Source organism: Tamandua tetradactyla, chromosome 2, assembly GCF_023851605.1.
Source record: "Tamandua tetradactyla isolate mTamTet1 chromosome 2, mTamTet1.pri, whole genome shotgun sequence".
Classification (NCBI taxonomy): Eukaryota; Metazoa; Chordata; class Mammalia; order Pilosa; family Myrmecophagidae; genus Tamandua; species Tamandua tetradactyla.
The window spans coordinates 96,231,669-96,254,069 of record NC_135328.1 but is presented as its reverse complement, the minus strand read 5'-3'; the positions used below and the strand labels follow the sequence as shown (position 1 = coordinate 96,254,069).

Here is a 22,401-nt window from a genome sequence, read left to right as displayed (position 1 = left end):
ACTTTGGGTGTGATTTCTGAGAAATAGACCTTAATTTCCCTTTCCTCCCCCATCAACACAAACTCCCCCTGATTGTTTATTCGTGAAATTCCTGGGGACCAGAGCTCCTTGTTTTGTCATGGTGGGAGCAAGGTTAAAATCACAAATAGCTCTGAAGAGAAAAACCCTGACCTGAATTTATACTATGTTGTAAATGACTAATAGTGTAGAATAATGGCTCAGTCAGGTTCCCCCAGAAAATAGATGGCATGTTCAGATTAGAATCATTTGAGGAGAATTTAATAAAGGGACTATGTACAGAGTCATGAGGAAACCATGAAGGTTAGTGCAGCACAGCTGCGACCAGTCCTAGGCCCAAGAGAAGAGAAAGGGGAGCAGTTAGTGGAACCCTAAATGGAAGGGTCATCCAGAGAGGGCTGCCTTCAGTGGAGCTAGGACTTTTAGGTAAGGGGCACTGATCCACAGAGAAAGCCAGGGGAATAAATAATCTTATTTCACTTTTCTTCTTCCCTTAAATGTCTCTCAAGAGCTTCCCATTGGTTGAAGGAGACCAGAGCTAGAGGACAAGGTGGTCAATTGATGAAGTTCTTATTTGTCATCTTCCCTGTGCAGAGCTGGGGTACTCATGTTTGGAGAATAGATCTGGATGAGCAAATTACATACCTAGCACAAAGAGGGATGGAGAAAGAGAAAGTAAAAGCAACAAGGGAAACTTACAATCCTACCTGTTTCCCAGGGACTTAACCCTGTTCTTGTATACAAACACCATACACAAACACACATCTTTCAAAACTCAAGCAATATAATGATGGAACTTTCTAAATCCTTTTAAATCGCAGGGACACATTTTTAGAAACCCCTCTTTTCATAAAACAACTACTCTCCTTCCAGTGAGAAAAACTAGCTCATAGTTTTTCTATGCGCTCAAACATTAATGGGACCCTAAAGCTCAGACTCAACTCTCTATAGAATGCATATACAGTCTTATCTTATTAGCCAGTTGGGAATACTTCTGAAGCACAGCAGCTAGGGCAAAATGCTCCCTCTGTCTTCTAGGAGAGCAGCCTTTCAGACCATACAACATCATCTTCTGATGGAAACCCAAGAGTTTCTAGAGTCTCCCAAAATCCCTCTTCTCTTTTTTATCCCTTTGCCCTTCAGCCAACTGTGGTCCACATCTTGAGGTGAAATCTTTGCAGGTCCTCATTCCTGGTTCTATCCTGGGAAGGTGTTTTGAAATTTACATTCTGTAAGTCTTCAGTTTCCCCTGGGAGTAAGATAAAATTCTTATGCCTGAAGCATTTTTATGCCTGAAACATCTATAAGAGGTAACTTTCTCCCACTAATAATGATAATAACTTTGAGGCATTATCATGCTAAAAGAAGCTCTTCCTACTTCCCCCTCATTCCCCAAGGAATAAAAGAGGCAAAAGGTTCCTGAAACTTTGTTGTGTTATGATAACTTTAGGAAATATATTTTTCCTGGTTGTAACTGGATGAAGCATTCTTTGATTCGTTGGACTGGTTTCATAAAATATTTTTGTTTTATATATAAATTATCTTTTTATTTGTAAACTTTTATTTGGTTATCTATGGCTGCTTTAACAAACTTTTTTTAACATTTAGTCACTTGAAACAATATTGTATTAACTTTCATATTTTATGGTTATCTGAATTCTTCCTAGTTGGGATTTCTCATGCGGGCATCTGAAGGCTCCACTGGGCTGGCCAAGCAAGATGGCGCTATTCACAATGCTGGGAGTTGATGTTGTCTGAGAGATTGACTGAGACCTCAACCAGAGCACCTGCATGTGGCCTCTCAATGTGGATTTTGCTTCTCACTGCATGGCAACTGGGATACAAGAGGGAATGTCTCATAGAACTTCCAAGAGCCCAGGTGGGAGTTGCCAACTTCTTATAACCTAACTTAGGAAGTCCCAGAAGGACACTTGCACCTCAAGCCTATCCTTAACACCAGCCATACTCAAAATTGAAGTGATTAGATTCACACACACACACACACACACACACCTGATATAAAGAGCAGCATCCACCCACAAGGAAGGGAAAGAAATCAAGGAAGATGATCACAGGTGGATATTATCTCATGCAAAATTTCCCCTCTCTTATCGAGTTTTCTTTATGATTTAATCATTCGTTTGTGCTATCATTATTCAACAGTCTGCTTAATGTAGTGAAAAGACTGAATTTAGAGTTAGAAGGCCAAGCCTACAATCCCAACCAGTAGCAATGTTGTTTTGATTCCTGTGGCTTTACAGTAAGTTTTAAGATTTGGAAGAGTGGTTCCCCAGCTTTGTTCTTTGTCAAGAAGTTTTTAGCTATTTGGAACCCCTTTCCCTTCCATATAAATTTGATGATAGACTTTTCCATTTCATCAGAGAAGGCTGTTGGAATTATGATTGGGATTGTGTTGAATCTGTGAATTGCTTTGGGTAGACTCAACATCTGAGCAATATGTAGTCTTCTATTCCATGTACACAGAATGCCCTTCCATTTATTTAGGTCTTGTTTCTAACCTTAGAAAGAAAGCTTTCAGTATTTTGCCATTGAGTATGACATTAGTGGTTGGTTGTTCATATATGCCCTTGATAAAGATTCCTTCCATTAGTTTTTTTTTTTTTATTTTTTTTTATTTTTATTTTTTTATTAACGGAAAGAAAAAAAAAGAAATTAACACAACATTTAGAAATCATACCATTCTACATATGCACTCAGTAATTCTTAACATCATCACATAGATGCATGATCATTGTTTCTTAGTACATTTGCATCGGTTTAGAGGAACTAGCAACACAACAGAAAAAGATATAAGATGTTAATATAAAGAAAAGAAATAAAAGTAGTAGTAATAGTAAAAAACAACAACAACAAACAAACCAACAAGCAATCAAAAACAAAAAAAACCCTATAGCTCAGATGCAGCTTCATTCAGTATTTTAACATGATTACTTTACAATTAGATATTATTGTGCTGTCCATTTTTGAGTTTTTGTATCTAGTCCTGTTGCACAGTCTGTATCCCTTCAGCTTCAATTACCCATTGTCTTACCCTGTTTCTAACTCCTGCTGAACTCTGTTACCAATGACATATTTCAAGTTTATTCTCGAATGTCCGTTCACATCAGTGAGACCATACAGTATTTGTCCTTTAGTTTTTGGCTGGATTCACTCAGCATAATATTCTCTAGGTCCATCCATGTTATTACATGGTTCATAAGTTTATCTTGTCTTAAAGCTGCATAATATTCCATCGTATGTATATACCACAGTTTGTTTAGCCACTCTTCTGTTGATGGAGATTTTGGCTGTTTCCATCTCTTTGCAATTGTAAATAACGCTGCTATAAACATTGGTGTGCAAATGTCCGTTTGTGTCTTTGCCCTTAAGTCCTTTGAGTAGATACCTAGCAATGGTATTGCTGGGTCGTATGGCAATTCTATATTCAGCTTTTTGAGGAACCGCCAAACTGCCTTCCACAGTGGTTGCACCCTTTGACATTCCCACCAACAGTGGATAAGTGTGCCTCTTTCTCCGCATCCTCTCCAGCACTTGTCATTTTCTGTTTTGTTGATAATGGCCATTCTGGTGGGTGTGAGATGATATCTCATTGTGGTTTTGATTTGCATTTCTCTAATGGCCAGGGACATTGAGCATCTCTTCATGTGCCTCTTGGCCATCCGTATTTCTTCTTCTGGTAGGTGTCTGTTTAAGTCTTTTTCCCATTTTGTAATTGGGTTGGCTGTCTTTTTGTTGTTGAGTTGAATAATCTCTTTATAAATTCTGGATACTAGACCTTTATCTGATATGTCGTTTCCAAATATTGTCTCCCATTGTGTAGGCTGTCTTTCTACTTTCTTGATGAAGTTCTCTGATGCACAAAAGTGTTTAATTTTGAGGAGCTCCCATTTATTTATTTCCTTCTTCAGTGTTCTTGCTTTAGGTTTAAGGTCCATAAAACCGCCTCCAGTTGTAAGATCCATAAGATATCTCCCAACATTTTCCTCTAACTGTTTTATGGTCTTAGACCTAATGTTTAGATCTTTGATCCATTTTGAGTTAACTTTTGTATAGGGTGTGAGATATGGGTCTTCTTTCATTCTTTTGCATATGGATATCCAGTTCTCTAGGCACCATTTATTGAAGAGACTGTTCTGTCCCAGGTGAGTTGGCTTGACTGCCTTATCAAAGATCAAATGTCCATAGATGAGAGGGTCTATATCTGAGCACTCTATTCGATTCCATTGGTCGATATATCTATCTTTATGCCAATACCATGCTGTTTTGACCACTGTGGCTTCATAATATGCCTTAAAGTCAGGCAGCGCGAGACCTCCAGCTTCGTTTTTTTTCCTCAAGACGTTTTTAGCAATTCGGGGTACCCTGCCCTTCCAGATAAATTTGCTTATTGGTTTTTCTATTTCTGAAAAATAAGTTGTTGGGATTTTGATTGGTATTGCATTGAATCTGTAAATCAATTTAGGTAGGATTGACATCTTAACTATATTTAGTCTTCCAATCCATGAACACGGTATGCCCTTCCATCTATTTAGGTCTTCTGTGATTTCTTTTAGCAGTTTTTTGTAGTTTTCTTTATATAGGTTTTTTGTCTCTTTGCTTAAATTTATTCCTAGGTATTTTATTCTTTTAGTTGCGATTGTAAATGGGATTTGTTTCTTGATTTCCGCCTCAGCTTGTTCATTACTAATGTATAGAAAAGCTACAGATTTTTGAATGTTGATCTTGTAGCCTGCTACTTTGCTGTACTCATTTATTAGCTCTAGTAATTTTGTTGTGGATTTTTCTGGGTTTTCTACATATAGTATCATATTGTCTGCAAACAGTGATAGTTTTACTTCTTCCTTTCCTATTTTGATGCCTTGTATTTCTTTTTCTTGCCTAATTGCTCTGGCTAGAACTTCCAACACAATGTTGAATAATAGAGGTGATAGTGGACATCCTTGTCTTGTTCCTGATCTTAGGGGGAAAGTTTTCAATTTTTCCCCATTGAGGATGATATTAGCTGTGGGTTTTTCATATATTCCCTCTATCATTTTAAGGAAGTTCCCTTGTATTCCTATCTTTTGAAGTGTTTTCAACAGGAAAGGATGTTGAATCTTGTCAAATGCCTTCTCTGCATCAATTGAGATGATCATGTGATTTTTCTGCTTTGATTTGTTGATATGGTGTATTACATTAATTGATTTTCTTATGTTGAACCATCCTTGCATACCTGGGATGAATCCTACTTGGTCATGATGTATAATTCTTTTAATGTGTTGTCGGATACGATTTGCTAGAATTTTATTGAGGATTTTTGCATCTGTACTCATTAGAGAGATTGGTCTGTAGTTTTCTTTTTTTGAAATATCTTTGCCTGGTTTTGGTATGAGGGTGATGTTGGCTTCATAGAATGAATTAGGTAGTTTTCCCTCCACTTCGATTATGTTGAAGAGTTTGAGGAGAGTAGGTACTAATTCTTTCTGGAATGTTTGATAGAATTCACATGTGAAGCCGTCTGGTCCTGGACTTTTCTTTTTAGGGAGCTTTTGAATAACTAATTCAATCTCTTTACTTGTGATTGGTTTGTTGAGGTCGTCTATTTCTTCTTGAGTCAAAGTTGGTTGTTCATGCTTTTCTAGGAACCTGTCCATTTCTTCTAAATTGTTGTATTTATTAGCGTAAAGTTGTTCATAGTATCCTGTTATTACCTCCTTTATTTCTGTGAGGTCAGTAGTTATGTCTCCTCTTTCATTTCTGATCTTATTTATTTGCATCCTCTCTCTTCTTCTTTTTGTCAATCTTGCTAAGGTCCCATCAATCTTGTTGATTTTCTCATAGAACCAACTTCTGGTCTTATTGATTTTCTCTATTGTTTTCATGTTTTCAATTTCATTTATTTCTGCTCTAATCTTTGTTATTTCTTTCCTTTTGCTTGCTTTGGGATTAGTTTGCTGTTCTTTCTCCAGTTCTTCCAAGTGGACAGTTAATTCCTGCATTTTTGCCTTTTCTTCTTTTCTGATAAAGGCATTTAGGGCAATAAATTTCCCTCTTAGCACTGCCTTTGCTGCGTCCCATAAGTTTTGATATGTTGTGTCTTCATTTTCATTTGCCTCTAGGTATTTACTAATTTCTCTTGCAATTTCTTCTTTGACCCACTTGTTGTTTAAGAGTGTGTTGTTGAGCCTCCATGTATTTATGAATTTTCTGGCCCTCCGCCTATTATTGATTTCCAACTTCATTCCTTTATGATCCGAGAAAGTGTTGTGTATGATTTCAATATTTTTAAATTTGTTAAGACTTGCTTTGTGACCCAGCATATGGTCTATCTTTGAGAATGATCCATGAGCACTTGAAAAAAAGGTGTATCCTGCTGTTGTGGGATGTAATGTCCTATAAATGTCTGTTAAGTCAAGTTCATTTATAGTAATATTCAGGTTCTCTATTTCTTTATTGATCCTCTGTCTAGATGTTCTGTCCATTGATGAGAGTGGTGAATTGAAGTCTCCAACTATTATGGTATATGTGTCTATTTCCCTCTTCAGTGTTTGCAGTGTATTCCTCACGTATTTTGGGGCATTCTGGTTCGGTGCGTAAATATTTATGATTGTTATGTCTTCTTGCTTAATTGTTCCTTTTAATAGTATATAGTGTCCTTCTTTGTCTCTTTTAACTGTTTTACATTTGAAGTCTAATTTGTTGGATATTAGTATAGCCACTCCTGCTCTTTTCTGGTTGTTGTTTGCATGAAATATCTTTTCCCAACCTTTCACTTTCAACCTATATTTATCTTTGGGTCTAAGATGTGTTTCCTGTAGACAGCATATAGAAGGATCCTGTTTTTTAATCCATTCTGCCAGTCTATGTCTTTTAATTGGGGAATTCAGTCCATTGACATTTAGAGTTATTACTGTTTGGATAATATTTTCCTCTACCATTTTGCCTTTTGTATTATATATATCATATCTGACTTTCCTTCTTTCTACACTTTTCTCCATGTCTCTCTCTTCTGTCTTTTTGTATCTTACTCTAGTGCTTCCTTTAGTATTTCTTGCAGAGCTGGTCTCTTGGTCACAAATTCTTTTAGTGACTTTTTGTCTGAGAATGTTTTAATTTCTCCCTCATTTTTGAAGGACAATTTTGCTGGATATAGGAGTCTTGGCTGGCAGTTTTTCTCTTTTAGTAATTTAAATATATCATCCCACTGTCTTCTAGCTTCCATGGTTTCTGCTGAGAAATCTACACATAGTCTTATTGGGTTTCCCTTGTATGTGATGGATTGTTTTTCTCTCGCTGCCTTCAAGATCCTCTCTTTCTCTTTGACCTCTGACATTCTAACTAGTAAGTGTCTTGGGGAACGCCTATTTGTGTCTAATCTCTTTGGGGTGTGCTGCACTTCTTGGATCTGTAATTTTAGGTCTTTCATAAGAGTTGGGAAATTTTCAGTGATAATTTCTTCCATTAGTTTTTCTCCTCCTTTTCCCTTCTCTTCTCCTTCTGGGATACCCACTACACGTATATTTGTACGGTTCACATTGTCCTTGAGTTCCCTGATACCTTGTTCAAATTTTTCCATTCTTTTCCGGATAGTTTCTGTTTCTTTTTGGAATTCAGATGTTTCATCCTCCAAATCACTAATTCTATCTTCTGTTTCTTTAAATCTGTCATTGTAGGTATCCATTGTTTTTTCCATCTTTTCTACTTTATCTTTCACTTCCATAAGTTCTGTGATTTGTTTTTTCAGTTTTTCTATTTCTTCTTTATGTTCAGCCCATGTCTTCTTCATGTCCTCCCTCAATTTATCGATTTCGTTTTTGAAGAGGTTTTCCATTTCTGTTCGTATATTCAGCATTAGTTGTTTCAGCTCCTGTATCTCATTTGAACTATTGGTTTCTTCGTTTGACTGGGCCATATGTTCAATTTTCTGAGCGTGATCCGTTATCTTCTGCTGGCGTCTGGGCATTTAGTCAGATTTCCCTCGGTGTTGGACCCAACAGGTTGAAAGATTTTTCTGTGCAATCTCTGGGTTCTGTTCTTCCTATCCTGCCCAGTAGGTGGCGCTCGTGGCACATGCCTGTCTGTGGGTTCCACCAGCAAAAGTTGCTGTGGGTCCCTCAACTCTGGAAAACTCTCGCCGTAGGGGAGGTTCGGCAACCGAAGCGTCTTGGAAGAATGCCAGCGGGCCCGGGGTTCCAAACGCGGGGAGGGTCGCCGGCCGTCGCAGCACAGGAGAGCGTCCGGCCAAATTAGCCAGTCGGCCCGGGGCACCAAGCGTGGCGGGAGGGCGCCAGCTGTCGCAGCCCGGGAGAGTGCACTGTTCCCAGCTGACGGGGGAGTCACGTGTTTGGAAGGGATCCCCCGGTCACTGTTCTCCGCAGTCTGGGGATTTCCAACCCAACTATCTCAGTTGTTCCGGGGGGGCCTCGTGTGGTGGGGGCACCAGCCGCCACGGCCTAAGGGGACCGCCTGTCCAATTCTACCAGCTGGCCCAGGAAGGTGGAAGGGAGGGACTCCGGTCGCTTGCCGTCCCACCCAGGAAAGCCCGTGCCCCTTGGTGGTCTCACCGGAGCTGGTTCTCTCAGATAGTCAGCCGTTCCAGGATGGGGTACGCTGTCCCTTTGATCTCCCTCGTAGCTCCGGGAGCTGCTCTGTATTATCTCCACTCCCCCAGTAGCTGTTCTGGAGGAGGAAAGGTGAGGGCGGCAAGGCTGTCGAGGCTGGTGGCGGAGGAGCACGGTGAAGGCGGGGGAAGAGGGCACCATGGTGGTTGGAGAGCAGCCGGAGCAGGAGGGGGAGGAGAGGGGAGAAGGAGGGCGGGCGGCTCGGCTGCTGCGGGGCGTGGGTGCCACGCAGCGGGCCGGTGGAGAAAGAGAGGGGAGAAGGAGGGCGGGCGGCTCGGCTGCTGCGGGGCGTGGGCGCCACGCGGCGGGCCGGCGGAGAAAGAGAGGGGAGAAGGAGGGCGGGCGGCTCGGCTGCTGCGGGGCGTGGGCGCCGCGCGGCGGGCCGGCGGAGAAAGAGAGGGGAGAAGGAGGGCGGGCGGCTCGGCTGCTGCGGGGCGTGGGCGCCGCGCGGCGGGCCGGCGGAGAAAGAGTCCTTCCATTAGTTTTTAAGTGTTTTTATCAAGAAGGGGTACTCAGGAGAGAGAGATTCTCAAAAGTGGACTTTTCAAGTTCCTCCCTTCTTCCTTCCTTTCCCACCTCATCTGTTCCTTCCTTCCATCCACCCTTCTCTCCTCCCTTTCTCCTTCTTTCCCTCCCTCCTTCCTTTTCTTTCTTTAACCTTATAATCTTTTCAGGAATTCTGTCTGAAGTGGTTTGCATACTTCTACACCTTATCAAACAGTGGATATTGAGCACAGTTTTTTAAAAAAAAAAAAAAAAAAAAGAAGGGTTACTGATTTTGTCAAATATCTTTGCTGTATAAATTGAGATGATCATGTGACTTTCTTCCTTCATTCTGTTAATGTGGTATATTACATTAATTGATTTTCTTATGTTGAACCACCCTTGTATACCTGGGTTAAAGCCAACTTTTTCATGAGGTATAATTCTTTTAATGTGCTACTGGATTTGATTTGCAAGTGTTTTATTGAAGAAGTTTGCATCTATATTCATGAAGGGTATTGATCTGTAATTTCCTTTTCTTTTGCTGTCTTTATCTGGCTTTGGTATGAGGATGACAGTTGGCCTTGTAGAATGAGTTAGAAAGTATTCCCTCCTCTTCAATTTTTTGGAAAAGTTTAAGCAGGATTGGTGTTAATTATTCTTGGAATGTTTAGTAAAACCAGTGAAGCCATTTGGTCCTGGATGTTTGGGGGGATGTTTTTGATTACTGACTCAATGTCCTTACTAGTCATTGATTTGTTGAGATCTTCTATATCTTCTTGAGTCAATGTAGGTCATTGGTGTGTTCGTAGGAATTTGTTCATTTCATGTAGGCAATCTAATCTGTTGGACTACAGTTGTTCATAGTATCAGTCGGTAGTGATGTTCCATTTCATTTCTCAATTGAGTTATTGGTGTCCTCTTTCTTTTTGTCTTTGACCATCTAGCTAAAGGTTTGTTGAGTTTGTTGATCTTTTCAAAGAACCAATCTTTGATTATATTGATTTTCTCTATTGTTTTTATATGCTCTATTTCACTTATTTCTGCTCTAATTTTTGTTGTTTCTTTCCTTCTGCTCTCTTTGTGATTAGTTTTCTCTTTTTTATTCTAGATCCTCCAATTTTAAGGTTAGGTCTCTCTTTTGAGCTCCTTCTACTTTTTTTTTTAACATAGGCATTTAGAGATATAAATTTCCCTCTCAGCCTTGGCTGCATCCCATAAGTTTGAGTATGTTGTGATCAAATTTTTATTTTCTTGAAAATATTTCCTAATTTCCTTTTTTATTTATTCTTTAACCCAATGTTGTTTAAGAGTGCATTGTTTAATTTCCACATATTTGTAAATTTTCCATTTCTACCCCTGTTATTGATTTCTAACTTCATTCCATTATGGTCAAAGAAGATATATTGCATGATTTCAATTTTTTTTTAATTTGAGACTTGTTTTGTAACCTAACATATGGTCTATTCTGGAGAATGATTCATGTGCCTTAGGGAAGAATGTGTGTTCTGCTGCTTTTGGATGAAGAGTTCTGTAGATGTCTGTTAGGCCTACCTGATTTATAACATCATTCATGTCTTCTATTTCCATATTGATCTTCTGTCTAGATGTTCTATCCATTATTGAAAATTGTTTATTGAAGTGTCCCACTATTAGTGTTGAAATGTCTGTTTCTTTCTTCAAATCTATCAATATTTGGCTTCATCTATTTTGGGGTTCTGCTGATACATATATATATATAGTACCATTTTGAGTTCCTTCTCCTTTCTTTCTGAATATGTTTTTCATGTATTTCCTTTGTGATTATTATGGGCTTAAAATTTAATGTCCTAAATCTGTAACAATTATATTTTAGTTTCTACTAAGTAACATTAATAACATACATAATCACTGTTTCTATACCCCTCTGTTCTCCCACCTTTTTTGGTACTCGTTACAAATTATATTTTTACATTCTATGTTCAAAACCATAAATTTATCATTATTTTATAAATTTGCATTTTAGTACCTATAAGAAGTAAGAAGTAGGATTATATATGAGAAATACAGTACAGTAGTACCGACATTTGTAATCACCAATATGGTTACCTTTACTGGAGTTTTTTCTTTATTTATGTTACTTTGATCCATTGTCTAGTGTCTTTTCCTTTCAGTCTGAAGAACTTCAATGGTGATGAACTCCCTCAACATTTTTTTATCTTGAAATGTCTTTATCTCTCCCTCATTTTGAAAGAAAGATTTGCCAGATAAAAAAATCTTGGTTGGCATTTGTTTTCTTTTAGCATTTTAAATATTTCATACCACTGCCTTCTTGTCTCCATAGTTTCAGATAAGAAATCAGCACTTAAACTTATTGGAATTCCCTTGCAAATAACTCATTGATTTTCTCTTGCAGTTTTCAGAACTGTCTCTTTGTCTTTGGAACTGGACAATTAGATTACTGTGTGTATGGGCATGTTTCTTTTTGTGTTTATTCCATTTCAGGCTCATTGGGTTCTTGAATGTGCATATTCAGGTCTTTCATTAAATCTGAGTAGTTTTCTGCCATTACTTTTTTGAATATTCCCTCTGCCTCTTTCTTTCTTTCCTCTCCCTCTTGGGCTCCCATAATGCAGATATTGGTATGCTTGAAAAATATCCCACAGGTATCTTGGGTTTTGTTCATTTTTTTTTTAATTCTATCTTATTCCTGCTCCTTAGCCTGAAATCATTTTAATTATCTTGTCTTCGGGCCCATTAGCTCTTTTTTCTGCCACCTCCAAACTGTTGTTTGAAACCAGCTAAGGAGTTTTTCATTTATGGTGCCCTTTAACTCCAATATTTTTCTGGAGACATTCCCATATTGTTCATTCATTGTTTTCCTTATTTTCTTTAGTTATTTCTCTGTGTTTTTCTTTATCTCCATGAGTATATTGAAGATCTTTATTTTTATATTTTAGTCTTTATATGGTTAGCCCAAAGTCTTATCCCCCTCATTGGTGGTTTCTGGATTTTATCTTACGTCTTTGGTTGGGCCATTGTTTTAGTTTACTAGGCTGCTGAAAACAGACACCATGAAATGGATTGGCTTAACAATGGGAATTTGTTACTTACCATTTTGAGGCTGAGAAAAATGTCCCAAATTTTCTCTCTGAAGATGGGCTGCCAGTGCTCCTTGAGTCCTCTGCCACATAACAAGGCACATCATGGCATCAGCTGGTCTCTTCCTTTTATTCCAGCTCTCATTGCTTTCACCTTCTTGCTTCTGTGGCCAGCATCTCTCTCTCTCTCTCTCTCTCTCTCTCTCTCTCTCTCTCTCTCTCTCTCTCTCTCTCTCTCTCTCTCTCTCTCTCTCTCTCTGTATTCATTGCATTTATAACGGAATCCAGTGAGAGGATTAAGACTCATCCTGAATGAGGTGAACACACCTTAACTGAAGTAGCCTAACATCAAAAGGTGCTGCCTACAATGGATCCACAGACATAGGAATGGATTTAAATTTAAGAAAATGATTTTCTGGGGTACATACAGCTTCAAACCACCACAGGTATCATTTCCTTTGTCTTATTTGTCTTGTAATTTTTTGTTGCAATGTTAACTCTGAGATTTAGTCTCTGAGCTCTTTGTTCTTAACTTTGTATCCAGCTAGTGATGTGAGAGGGATTTTCTTGCATGCCAGGAGCTAATCAAAGCAAAAAAAGAAGAAGAAGAAGAAGGAGAAGGAAAAAGCACCTTTCAGTCTTTGCAAATTGTCTTCGCTTTGGCGGGTGGTATCCTTCAGAGCTTAGCCCTCCTATTCAAGATGATAAGCCTGAGACTAATGTGAAGTACAGGTTCCTTTCTGATTTATCTAAGCCTGCATGGAGTCACACACCCTGCTTCTTTTTCCCAGGCTTGTAGTTTTTGGTGGCCTTAGGAATTTGCCCATTTACAGTTTACAGGTAATCCTGTGAACTGCCACCTCTGTTCTCATTGAAATAGACTTTTACCTACTCTGGATGCTGTTTTGTGTGCCTTAATGCACATAGTCCTTTGCCCCAGTCAACTTCAACTCAGTTGTTTCTCACACTCTCCCAGCTATCTACAAGCCACTTCTCTGCCCTCAGGACAAACTCTGGGTGGGTGAGCCTGAGACAAGTTCTCTCAGACTTCCACCTGATAGATTGTCACTGATATAAATGGACCTTGGTATGCACAAAGGGCCATCCAGCTCCTTCTGGAATAGGATCAGAAACCCACAACAGGAGCACAACCTGGCTCTACCCATGTTGTGAAGCGGGGGCTGGGGGGAAGTAAGGATACCAGAAGCTTCTACGACTTTGAAGCTGTGTTTTCTTGATTTAGCAGTTGCCCAGTTAATGCAGCCCTCTCACTGTTTTCTGTAGGTTTGAGGAAGGTTACTCTCTTTAACATCCCTCTGCTGCCATTGCCAGAGGAACATCGGAACAATGGCTGTTCTCGGAGCTGGCCCCCAGTGATCAGAAATAGCTGATCAAACATCCCCACCCCCACCCTCAGTTTGAAGACTAGGTCTTTATGATCTACCCTGGCACCAGCAAGCTGTGCCAGGAACCTGAGCTGCAGTCCCCCCTGCTGCCATTAATAACTTCTTTACTTGAAAATCTTATAGTCTGTTTTCAGTCTTTGACCTATCCAATCTCTCTGCGGCATTTGGCAGAGTCTTTCACTTCTTGTTCCCTTTTATCCTTCCTCTCTGAATAATCCACCTCATCCTCCCCCACTTCACATCCCCAGTTCTATTTGGCCAGCCCGGAGCTGTCTTCTAAACTGCAGATTCCCATTTATTTACAACTTCCCCCTAGGCAGCTTCTGTATTTAATTCTACAGTCAATTAAATGTCCAAAACTGAATTTACTAGTTTTTCCTGAAAATCTACTTCTCCAGCATTCTCATCCCACTTGCTCACACTAAGAAAATGAAAATCATCTTAGCACCTCCATTTCATTCCAACTCCACATCTCTTGCATCCCTTGTCCATTCAACCCCCAAAACATACCATTCATTTGTCCCTTCTTCATTCTTATTGCCCATCTCCAGCTCTTCCTCTCTCTTCTAGGATCTTAAATGGTCTGCCCTCAAATTCCATGCTGGCCACCAGCATAAGTCTGAGTGAAGCTCAGGTCTTGTGATTTTTTTCACTTAGGATGCTTTCTCATTTCCTTCTGAATAATGCTAATGTTCCTTAGGCGAAGCTCAGGCTTCTCCCATTTTGCCTGCCAGCCACATGGCCAGCTATTTTCTCCATGTACCCTGTGGTTTACCTATGTGAAACTGCATGCTTCCACTTCTCTGCTGAGCATCTGTGAGTGCATTGTTTCCATATACCATTCCTTGGCCCGGAAAACACATTGTAGCTCAAGACACAGCTCAGATTGTGCCTTTTCCCTTTAACTTTCCCACCACCAGGCAGGCTATTGCTGTCCATCTTTTTCTATAAATATACTTCCATCTAAAGGTAGCAGCTGGCTGATAATGCAATGTTTCACCACCTCTAGTTCCTTAGAAGTTCCTTAAGCCTGAGGACTCTACCTCAGTTTAGCCAATGTGTCTTTTCCCTGACATCTTTTGATTTGGAATCAGAGAGATGACCTTGAATCTCTGCCATTCAGTCAAGGTGGAAAATGATTATCTGATAAAGAAAATATATCAGACCAGCCCCAGCCTGTTCAAAGGACAGATGTCAATTGAGCAATGTTTAATGATTTTTATAAGAAAAAGTTGTTACCCAATAACTTTATATCTAAAAAAGTTTTTTTCCTAATGTATAAGAATCTAAGAAATGTGAGGAATAATATAAAAACCCCACCCATATATTTGCTTTGAAAAATTTAAGAGAGAAAGCAAAATTAAAAGAACTTACAACTTGAAAAGTTGAGTCATGATAATCCAGCATTATTGTTTGGTATCAAAATCAATTACAAATATCAAATTGTAATAGTGAAGATACAGTTTAAAATAATCATTTTATAACATTGATCTAGATATAAAACTGGTTCTTATCAACAAAAACAGGAGGCAAAAATATTCACATAAAACCTTGAGATTAAACTTTTTATTGAAGTTCTGGCCAATGTAGTAAAGTAAGAAAAATAAATGAGGTACAAATGAGAAGACATGATTACCATTATCTTGGGATGCTATGATTATTTGTGTGAAAAACTCTAAAGAATCCGTTGGAATTTTGAAGCTAAGAAAATTTGGTGAGCTTACTGCATGTGAAATGAATATGTATGTTAATATACAAACTATAAGAGTTTCTTCTCTGTATCTGCAATAGTTGATTAGGAAATACATTGGGGAAATAACACTTTCAAAGTACAACTTAAAAGAGAAATAGTTTGTAAGTAAATGATCTGTCCAAAAAGCAAAGGTGGTTTTTCCTCAAAGTAAAGGCATATACAATTATCATATAGCAGCCATTAATGAATCCAAAAATATATAAAATAGCTAAGGAAAAAAAACTCACTCAAAGAATAAAACTCAATGAAATGTGGTAGCTTACTACTCTAATATGTCAAGATTCATTATTGATTCATTCCTCGGGATATCCAATGATCTCTCCTCTGAACTCTCATGACAAGACTTTTCTGTAATCCCATTAGTATATATGCATATATGTATGTATTTATCCTTTGGCATATGTATTGTACATATGCATAAATAAGAGATCAAGTTAGGCAAAACTGGGATTAAAGCCTCTCTCTTATCATGCAGGGAACTAAGTGATATAGGTCTCAGTTTCTTTATCAATAAAATAATACTTATCTTACAAGGTAGTCATAATTAAAATAAAGCATATACTTTGAAAACATCTTATCATAGTGTCTGTCAATAAAAAGCACTCGACAATGTTGTTTTCTTTCCTTAGAGCCCCTTGGAATCAGGGCTGCCTTACATTCTTATGTACTTCACTAGATCAAACAACTTATTTATTCACTGATGAGTTGATAAAGGTTAATGTTGGATGCCAGATCAGACTTTCATCTGAAGGATTCTAGGAGCAAATGTTCCTGTTCCTTCAGGACCAATGTAGTCCCTCTTCTAAAAAAAGAAAAAGAAAGATGTGGGGAATGTGTATGTGCAAGAAAGAGAGACAGACAGATAATGCACATTAGAGTCCCATCTTGGAGCTCCTTTGATAACATATTTTGCTATGGGAATGTAGTTTTGTTGTTGAAACTCCTGAGAAATGGAACATGTTATGAAGAAACTGCACTGTGTGACCTTGTACAAGTTGCTCAATTTCTCTGTGCCTGACTCCCCATCTTAACAATTAGATTAGACCAGATGACACCTCATGTCCCCTCCAATGCTCTTAGGATCTAGTTGCTTTTCTGTGGAATACCAACATTGCATTATCTCCTTTAACTTTCACCTGTGTAGCAGCATGTATTAGCCAGGGTTCTCAAGGGAAATAAAACCTACAGGAGATATCTATAAATATGAAAGTTTGTAAGTCTTTCACACACCTGTGGGAATGCATGAGTTCAAATTCTGTAGGGAAGGCACAGGCTGGCAACAATGATGAAGGTGTTTGAGGAATCCTCAGGACAGGCTAGCTGGCTGAAATAGTGATGAAATTTCTCTCTTCTGACTGAAATCATCACCTCTTTCTTAAAAGTCTTCAATAGATCAGATTAATCCATCTGATTGGATTATGCCACTGTGGATGACACTCTCCTTAGTTGATTGTAGATGTAATCAGCCATAGATGCAACCAACTGACTAATGATTTAATAAACTGGTCTTCTGGTTTATTAACCAGCCATGAAATATTCTCTCAGTAACAGGTCAGTGCTTGACCAGACAACTGGTGTCTTCACTTGGCCAAGTTGACACATGAACCTAACCATCACAGTCCACCCCTTGTAAACTTAGCAGCTATACTGATCACCTTAAACCACACTTAATCTCTAAATAGAATACAATAGACATATGTTTCACCTAACAATATTCAACTGTCCTGCATACAACCAAAAATGCACTAAATCTTTCCAGAATAGGATGCAAGTCCTTGGATAACATGGACTCTTAAACTTGATATTTATAGCTTAAATACTATGAAATGATCAGTACAGCTTTTGTCATATGCTAAGGGGATAAGATTGAAAAGAAAACAAGATATATGCTTCATGTACAAATGTAAACATATTCATAACAAAGCAGGGAAAAGTACAGTCCTAGTTTCTGTAACTGGTCACATGGTCACAGTTCATAGTTATCACTTCTACTACCGATTCCATGTTCCCTTCACCCTCAGTAAGCACCTCAGCAGCTGTGGTTCATTGCCTTGTAAAGTGAGACAAACCTTCATTTCTGAGGGTTCTGGGCCATTGATAGTCCTGCTTGGATTGCGTTGCAGCTTTTCATTGACTTTAATCACAGGGCATGGTAGTACAAGAGACGCCCTAGGGGAACTCCTGTATATTCTAGGGAAACTCTTCTTTACCTCCACTGTGGAGTTGCAGTTTTATTTCTTCTTTATAGTCAGGATCAATCATCCCAGGCAGTACAGTAATCCTCTTCATTGCCTGTTGATTAAGAGGCATGAGAAGCCCAAAGTGGCCAGGTGGCAGCCTTGACTTCCAGTTCAACGGAATCATTGTTGTGTCTCCTGGTGGGAGCACTCCTCCTTTTGGAACTAAGACCTGTAAACTATCAAAACTTAAGGCTGCAGGGGCAGGAAGCCAAAAATTTTCTCTTGGATCATTGGGGGTGATAGTGAGTGGTGCCATTTCCACCCCTTGATTCATGGACTTGTGAATCCTGGCTATGGGAGAAATAGCACCATAGAGTAGATGCTGATTCAGAGCATACACAGCCTCCTGGAGAACATTGCCCCAGCCCTGCAAAGTATTGTCACCTAGTTGACACCATAATTGGATCTTTAAAAGGCCATTCCTCCATTCTGTCTTCCCAGCTGCCTCTGGATGATGGGGAACATGGTAAGACCAGAGAATTCCATGAGCATGTGCCCATTCCCACACTTGATTTGCTGCAAAGTGGGTTCCTTGATCAGAAGTGACACTGTGATGGTGGATAAGGCATTCTATAAGTCCACAGATGGTAGTTTTGGCAGAAGCATTGTGTGTAGAAAAGGCAAACCCATATCTGTAGCATGCATCTATTCTACTTAGAATAAATCACAGCCCCTTCCATGATGGAAGTGGTCCAATATAATCAACCTGCCACCAGGTAGCAGGCTGATCACCTTGGGAATGGCGCCATATCAGGGACTGAGTGTGAGTCTCTGCTGCTGCCAGATTAGGACTCAACTCTGTCCATAGCCAAGGTAGCCTTGGTGAATGGAAGTCAATGTTGCTGAGCCTATGCATAACCTCCATCTGTACCACCATGATCACTTTTTTCGTGATCTATTGGGCAATGGCAGGAGGCTGGGAAACAAGGCTGATGGGTTGCTACAAAACAGACCATCTTATTCACTTGATTATTAAAGCCTTCCTCTGCTGAAGTCACCCTCTGGTGAACATTCATATGGGACACAAATATCTTCATGGGTTTTTTTGCTCCTCAGAAAGACCTATCCACATATCTCTTTCCCACACCTTTTTTTGTCACCAATCTTCCAATCATGTTCCTTCCAGGTCCCTGACCAACTAGCAAGACTATTTAAAACAACCCATGAATCGGTATACAGACTGATTGGCCACCTCTGGCCAGTTCTGCTTCCAAGCAAAATGAGCAACCAGTGCACTGCTCAAAGTTCTGCCCACTGGGAGGATTTCCTCTTACCACTGTCCTTGAGGGACATACCAGAAAGGGACTGCAGTTCTCCACTTTCAATTGGTACCTACATATTGTGCAGAACCATCTGTAAACCAGGCCTAAGTTTTCTCTTCCTCAGTCAACTGATTTTAAGAAATACCCTAAGAGACCATAACACTGGGCTGGGAGAGAGAAGGTAATATGGCAGGAGTGGGAGCCACCAACATTTGGGCCACTTCCTCACATAACTTACTTATGCCTTCAGGACCCACTCAAGCCCTGTCTCTCATATACTATTGCTAATTTATGATGGAGTGCTGCTGTGCACACCCAACTTTATGGCTTGGTAAGTCAGACAACACCTAGCTCATGATAGATAACTCAGGTTTCATGGACACTTGGTGGCCCATGGTTAAGCATTCAGTGTCCACTAAGGCTCAGTAGCAGACCAAGAGCTGTTTCTCAAAAGGAGAGTAGTTATCTGCAGAGGATCGTAAGGCTTTTCTCCAAATTCCTAAGAGCCTGCATTGTGATTCTCCTATAACAGCCTGTGAAAGGACCCAGACAACATCTCTATTTGCCACTAACACTTCCAGCACCATTGGATCTGCTGGATCATATGGCCCAAGTGGCAGAGCAGCTTGCACAACATCCCAGACCTTTCACAGAGCCTCTTCTTGTTCTGGTCCCCACTCAAAACTAGCAGCTTTTCTGGTCACTCAGTAAATGGGCTGGAGTAGCACACCCAAATGAGCAATATGTTGTCTCCAAAATTCAAAGAGGCCAAGTAGGCATTGAGCCTCTTTTTTGGTCAGAGGAGGAGGCAGATGCAATATTTTATCCTTCACCTTAGAAGGGATATCTCGACATGCCCCACACCTGGAAATGTCACTGAGGTGGAAGACCCCTGTACTTTTGTTGGGTTTATCTCCCATCCTCTGACATGGAAATGCGTTACCAATAAGTCTTGGATAGTTGCTTCTTCTTGCTCTCTAGGTCCAATCAACATGATATTATCAATATAATGGACCAGTGTGATGTCTTGTGGGAGGGAGAAGTGACCAAGTTCCCTGAGGACAAGATTATGACATAGGACTACCCAGAGTTAGGACAGCGAAGTTATACTGCTGGCCTTGCCACCTGAACACAAGCTATTTCTGGTGGTCCTTACTAACAGCTATTGAAAAAAAGGCATTTTTGAGATCAGTAGTTGCATACCTAGTATCAGGGGATGTGTTGATTTGCTCAAGCAATGATACCACATCTGGAACAGCAGCTGCAATTGGAGTCAGCACCTGGTTAAGTTTATGATAACCCACTGTCATCTTCCAAGACCCATCTGTTTTCTGCACAGGCCAATTAGAAGAGTTGATTGGGGATGTGGTGGGAATCACCACACTTGCATCCAAGTCCTTAAAAGTGACATTAATCTCTGCAATACCTTCAGGAATCCAATATTGCGTCAGATTTACTATTTTGCTACATAGGAGCAGCTCTAGTGGCTTCCAGTTGGCCTTTTCTACCATAATGACCCTTACTCAACAATCAAGTCAGGTAACCAATGTGGGGATCCTACCAGTTGCTGAGTATATTTATTGCAATTATACCTTCTGGATCTGGGGACATAACTATAGAATGTCTCTGGGGACCCACTGGACCCCTATGAGATGGACTTGCGCTAAAATTCCATCAATCACCTTATCTCCATAAGCCCTTACTCTGACTGGTGGACCAGAGTGAAGTTTTGTGTCTCCTGGAATTAATGTCACTTCTGAGCCAGTGTCTAGTAATCCCTGAAATAACTGATCATTTCCGTTTCTCAATTTCAGTTACTGTGGTAAAAGGATGTAGGTCTCCATAGGAAAGCCAGGAAGGAAGATTTAACAAATTTAAATCTAATTTTGGCAGTGTGACAGTGTTCTTCCCGAAGGGTAGCCAGCCTTCCTCTCATTCAAGGGGCTCTAGGTCTGTAAACTGTCTCAAGTCTGGGAATTGATTAAGGGGCATGAATCTTTATTTTTATAGTGCAAGTTAGGCTATTGTTCACTTGCCTTAGAACTCTTCTTACATAGTTGAAACAAGAATTTAATAGTGTGCCCATCTATTTTACCCCATAATCTATTAGTCAATGCCTTAAATCTCTATAAATCAGATTATTTTGACTTCAGCTTTGAGTCTGCTCTCCATTATGGTAGCTACACCCATCTTTTCTGTGACGATTAACTTACCACGGGGCTTCTGCCGACTCAGGATCTGATCGTCGCCATCGTGTTTTAAGGATTCCAGTTCAGTGACAGCAGTTCCCATGGTAATATCTGACGTACAGAGAAGGGTGACTACAGAGCTCTTCAGGGACAATGTAGCTAGTCTCACTAACTTATTCCTCCAAGTTCTGGTAAAAGGTGTGTCATCTGGACATTCCTGGAGTGTGTGGGCAGGCTTTCTATGATACATCCACTCTAGCATTCCAATTTCTCTAAGCCTTTGGATCCCCTCATCTACATTATAATATCAGGGCAGCTCTGGCGTTTTTACTTCACATAATATCTGTTACCTTTTGATCCATGTTTCAGCCAACCACCCAAACAAACTATTAATCCCCCCCACCCCAAGCTACAACACTGAACACAGAATCTCTGCTTAGTAGGCCCATAAAAGCAAATTTATCCTGGTCCAATGTGATATTTCTTCCACCATTATCCCAAATCCTTAATATCCATTCCCACACATATTCCCCTGATTGTCTATTTAAATTGGAAAATTCATGTAGCTCTTTTGGAGTATAGCATACCTCCTCACAGGCCGTCTCACCCGATGGACTCTAGTCTAGCTATGGATCTTGAAGAAAAGAATGGTGGGGGTGGGGCATGAAAAGAATTAGAAGTTTCTTTCAAGTCAGTACCTCAGGACATTCCATTGCAGTGTCATCAGGTGAAACAGGATTAATCCCTCCAGACAGAGGAGTGAAGGCAGTTTCCCCAGGGGAAACAGTTGCAGGTTTAGCAGGTTAAATTAACCATTAAAGAATGGTTAATCTCTTTACATGGAGGTTAGATGGTAGACTCCTTAGGGCAGACTGGAGGTTGGAAAGCTGTCTCCTCAGGGAAGGCTGGAGGTGGGGCAGCTTTTCCTCAGGACATACCATTATAAGTTTATCTAGCAAAGACAGAACAGAATCCAGAGTTTCCTTGTCCTTACCACCATCATTATCAACCTGTATGTCCCCATCCCAAGCTTCAGGATCCCATTCTTTTCCACACAAAGCCCTTACTTTAAAAGCACACACCCTGCAAGGTTGAGAATCTAGTTTACATTGTAAATCTGCTACTCACACAGTGAGACTCAAGGTCTGGTTTTCAGAGATCTCAAGTCTGCAACCACAGAAAATAATATTTTCTCTCAGGGCACACCCAGAAACTTTTACATATTTCATATGACATTTAAGTTGCAAATTTGAAGACTTCAACTCATCCCTTTCTTTCAAAACTATATCCAGCATATCTAAGAACAACCAGCCAACATCGTTTACCACTTGATTTGACAAAATTCAGTT

At 39.9% G+C, this 22,401-nt stretch overlaps 1 long non-coding RNA gene across 2 annotated transcripts in view; it reads right to left on the bottom strand.

The window, feature by feature from the left end:
* The window catches only part of LOC143661141 (uncharacterized), a 47,054-nt gene extending 25,921 nt beyond the window's left edge, over positions 1 to 21,133 (bottom strand). For both annotated transcript variants that reach the window (XR_013164415.1, XR_013164416.1), the window contains exon 1: positions 21,077 to 21,133. This is a non-coding gene — a long non-coding RNA (uncharacterized LOC143661141). The remainder of the gene's footprint in view (positions 1 to 21,076) is intronic.
* Between the last annotated feature and the right edge of the window lie 1,268 nt (positions 21,134 to 22,401).